At 35.0% G+C, this 4,988-nt stretch overlaps 1 non-coding gene across 1 annotated transcript; it reads right to left on the bottom strand.

The window, feature by feature from the left end:
• Positions 1-4,293: 4,293 nt before the first annotated feature.
• On the bottom strand, positions 4,294-4,458 carry LOC133323257 (U1 spliceosomal RNA). Its single transcript, XR_009754073.1, has one exon. It is a non-coding gene; the product is annotated as a U1 spliceosomal RNA (small nuclear RNA).
• Positions 4,459-4,988: the final 530 nt, after the last annotated feature.

Genomic DNA, 4,988 nt, shown 5'->3' with positions numbered 1-4,988 from the left:
GGACATTCTCAAATAAGGGTATGTAGAACTCATATTTAGTGTCTCTGGCCTTTTTCAGATATTTTAAAGGTCCATGGCAAATTTTCCCACCCACTGTGTAAATGTTAATTGGAATTCAGGTTTTTGTAGGTGGTTTCGACATAGGCCCCAGACAAGGTACCAGTTTCGTTATATTGAAGGACTTACCCCAATTTTCTCAGTGGTAAAAATCCCAAACTTAACATTTATTACAGAATATTGTAAATAGGGTTTGGGATAGCTCCCATATAACAGTTCGGCAGTTTGGGTTACCCCTAACCAAAGAGGCTGTGATTTGGCATTTCGTTTTTTTTGGAAGGCTGGCCTAAATTAATGCCGAAAATTATCTACATAGGTCCATATTTTTACATTACCCCTACATAAAGGTTCCGTCCCATTTTGGGCATTTTTAGAGTTTCTCCAAATTTTCCGAAAGAAAGGACTGTAAATTGAAAGTTAAGTAACATCTTTGCAGAAAATGTTTTATATATGTAGGTCCATGTTTTGTTATAGTCTGCACATGACAATGCCGACCCATTTTTGAGTTTTTTAAGGTCTTTTCCAGATTTCTCCACCGAAGTTGGAAAATATTGTAATTTTGAATTCCGGGTACTCGAAATGGAATACTTTTGATATACAGTGAGCAGCAAAAGTCATGGTACCCCATAAAAAATCAAAAAATATTCAGTAATTCCTCAAAAAGTAATTCACAAGATTTCAAATATATATTTTAATTTCATGTATTCAATCCTATACTACAACAAATTAAAGTAATATTTCATTTTTTTATTAAAACAAAATATAAAACAAAATAGACATAGTGAAAATTCCATATTTTTGCACAGCATAAGTCTTGGTACCCCTGGAGAAAAATAATGAATTATTTAATATTACTTAGTTTTTACAATTAAATTGACTTAAGGGAACCCCCCCATTCTCGATTTGAATTTTTTAAGATTTTCAATGGGCTGGTAAATCAATACCAATGCTTGTTAAGGTTTGTAACTTTGCACATATATAATTGAAGATTTAAAAAAGAAGAAAAATAATTTACAAAAAATTTTTGTTATTGTTTTGTTGTTGTTTTTTGTAATTAAAGAAAAGTCCTTATTTTTGATGGCGGGCATGATAACTCCTCACTGGAACATCGGAATCCGAAAATTCCAACGGTGTTAGAAAGAGTACATGTCTGGCTCTCGTATGAACTAGGATTATTGACTTCGCTCTAAAATTAACAAAATGGTGGACCTTTGAAAAAATATTTTTGGAAAATCGCCTATTTTTGACCAAAAACCAAATTAAAAAATAAGGAAGATCTTCACCGATTGGCTTTGTCCTAGTTCATACGAGAGCTATACACTCCCAGAGAAACGATGCAAAATTTGGAACCGATTGGATTATTAGTTTTTGAGTTATCGTGCCCGCCATTCGCAAAAAAATGTTTAGAGAAAAACGCGTTTAAAGTTTGAGAAACCCTTTAGCCGTCACTTGATGCTGACACACTAAATCGGATATATCTTCAACAGTTCTTGAGATTTTCACTTGAAATTTTGTAGAGACATTCTTTAATCAGTGTAGATTCGAATTATATCAACAAAAATTTTGACCCCGAGAATGGGGGGGGGGGGTCCCCTTAACTAATATTTGGTAGGATATCCCTTGAGTTTTAAAACTTCATTCAATCGTTCAGGCATTGAGTATACAAGTTTTTTAGTGTAGTCGGACTATATTTTACCCCATTCTGTCAAAGGTATTTCTTTGAGTTGGGCCTTACTGGAAATTGTATGATTTCGGATTCGTTTATCTAGATGATCCCATAGGTGCTCAATCGGATTTAAATCGGGGCTTTGTGGAGGTGTTATCAGCATGTTTGGTGTATTGTATACGATCCAATTCTTAACGTCAATAGCAGTGTGTTTTGGATCATTGTCCTGTTGGAAGTAATAATTATCACGAATGTTGAGTTTTTCAGCACTTTGATTCAAATTTTGTTTCAAAATATTCATGTAAACTGTTTTATTCATTATTTCCTCAATGAATACCAAATTGCCAACATGTATCTCCATACCATTACTCCAACCCCTCCGTGCTTTACTGTTTCCCGAGTATTCTTTGGATTAAGCTCTTCGCCTTTTTTCCGCCACACCAAAGAGCGTCCATCCGACCCAAATATGTTAAATTTCGATTCGTTCGAGAAATTAACTTTTTACCCGAACTCATTTGCCTTGTTTTTATAATCATTTGCAAAATCGACACGCTTCTTTCTGTTTGTTTTTTTAACAAGTGCTTTTTGCGGGCAGTGCGAGCATTGAATCTACACTTCTTGGTGCACCTACGTACCGTGTCTGCTGAAACAGCTTTCCCAAATGATTCTTTTAAGTCTGCAGCGATTTTAGGAGAGCTGGTAAATGGATCCTTTTTTAAAAAGACATTCAATTGTTCGTTCTTCTCTGATGTTGAGCTTCCTGGGACGGCCTGATCGCGGTTTATTTGTTGTAAAAAGGTTTATGTGTTGTAAAAGAGAATTTGACAAAACTCCAAATAGTTGCCACCTATTTTGCTAAATGATTTTATCCCATAAATGATGTGTAATATCATCTCTGACCAGGGGTACCATGACCTATGCTGTGCAAAAATTTGGAGTTGACACGATCTCGATTCTTTTTATGGTTTGTTGGAACAAATAAATTAAATATTACTTTCCATTGTTGTAGTATAGGAGTGAATACATAAAATAAAAAAAATAGTTTTAAATTTTGTAATTTTTTTTTGTGTAATTACTGAATACTTTATTATTTGTATGGGGTACCATGACTTTTGCTGCTCACTGTAGGTCAATATTTTGACATAACCCTCAAATGGAAGTCCCATCTCATATTCCGTATTTTGAAGTCTCGGTCGTAAATTCCCATCGAAGTGAATATGTTCTTTAGAGGTCCATCTTTTGGTATAGCAGACATATGAAGGACCCGGCGTATTTACGGGTATTTTGAAGGTATAGCCCGCAATTTACTACATATGTATCTAAGTGGATGTCATTTAGTATTCCGGGATGATCGTTGTAGAACATTTTTGATTTAGAAAAAATTCTGGCATACCCACCATATTAAGGTCCGGACCATTTTCGGTATTTTGAAGGTCTTGGCCATCCATCAAAGTGGATGTAATTAGGCATTTAGGGTTTTTGGAGGATGAAAAACACAGTTGCCAAAAATAATCCGACCTCATTTTCTGCATTTTTAAGGTCTTGCAAGCAATTTCCCATCGAAGTTGCTGAAATTTGGGATTCTGGGTTCCAAGACGTTGAAAACATCGTTGCGTTTACGGTCCGTAATTTCCCACCGTAGAGACTGAAATTTGTCATTGCATATTGATATAGTCCATGATTTGGCATTTTGAAAGTCTTGGCCGTAATTTCTCACCGAAGCGGATGAATTTGGCATTAAGGATTTATGAAGGGTGAACACCTCATTTAAGAAAATGACCGACCAATTCCGTTTCCATAAACTCGAATAAATCACGATAGGGATTGAAATATTTAAGTCGTTTTGGTAGCGGAATCGCAAATATTTGGTATTTTGAGTGTCTGTATTTTTAAGTTCTTCCAAGAGAATTTTTATGTTCTTCCGATCGAATTATGGTATTTTAAAATTCTACATTATGATCGACCGAACTTATTGTCGTTTTTACCAGTTTAAGAATAACTTTGGATTTTTATTTGTTTCTAATTGTAGTGCAGATTAGGGATAAGTAAATCGACTAATCGATTAATCGACTTTTTATATAGAAAGTCGAAAATCAATTTTGATCATGTTTAACAAAATCTAAATACTTGTTTATTATCAGAAAGCCGATGTTAGGGATAAGTAAATCGACTTTCGACTAATCGATTAATTGACTTTTTGTATTGAAAAGTCTAAATGTCGTAGTCGACTTTTGAACTTTGAGAAAATCGACTTTCGATTTTCTACATAAATTCTTGGATTATATTATCACAAAGCCGAAATTGTCCAAAAATTACACATTCCAGAATTGACAACAATTCTTATAAAAAATTAAATTTTTAGTCGATTTTGCTTTAGTTGGTAAAAGTCGAAAATCGATTTTGACAAAATCGAAACATCGAAAAGTCAAAGGCAAAAATCGAAAAGTCGACTTTTGTGCTCGACTACGTATCCCTAGCCGAAGTTACCCAAAAATTATATTAAGAAAGGACCTTTTCGATAATAGTCCACCCCATTAAGACCCTTTTTGATATCGAATTTATTATTTAACGTCGGGACGGCGCGTACGCCATTCCCGGCTACCAAAAATTACACGCACGAGTTATTCACATTAGGAATAATCGCGGAGGTCAACTCAGCCGAAAGTGCAATGGCCAAGCCTCACTCCGGGGGAACCGCCTTCATGATCACGGTAATCCCTACGCCAGGTAAGTATGCTTTGCTCAGCCATCGATGAACCACTTAGGCAGCATGTATCGGTAAGTGAATGAGAATTCATTTATATGATAAAGGATATTGCAGTGCCCAATATACAATGAAAGAACACATTCGAAAGAAAGGCATATGAACTGAAGTGAAAAATGGATGTTGTTTAATACAGGGTTAAATTGTGTGTTGTGAGGTTAGGTAGAAAAAATACTCAAACCACCACTATAGAGTTGAATGCAATTGCCTGAATGAGTGTGTATCGAAGGGAAATGCATTGTACTTTCTTTGTTTGCTTTCTAAACATTCAACACATTGTGTATCCGTAACTAGTGGTGGTACTTAAACCAACTAAAAAGGAGGAAGTCTTTAATGAAGTTCGAGTTTTTATCCCTTGAGATTTTTATTTGGAAATTAGTCTTCCAGTGTTTTGTCTGCATCGAATATTTTAGTTTTCATATGAAATATTTCTCATTCACATCATAACGTCTGTCGAAGAAGTAGTTAACCAATGGCTGAGCAAAGCATACTTACCTGGCG

This window comes from Musca vetustissima, unplaced genomic scaffold (genome assembly GCF_032173495.1).
Source record: "Musca vetustissima isolate MV318-11 ecotype Yass unplaced genomic scaffold, APGP_CSIRO_Mvet_v1 utg320524, whole genome shotgun sequence".
Taxonomy (NCBI): Eukaryota; Metazoa; Arthropoda; class Insecta; order Diptera; family Muscidae; genus Musca; species Musca vetustissima.
The sequence above is the reverse complement of the archived record's forward strand: the minus strand, read 5'-3'. Positions and strand labels throughout refer to the sequence as shown.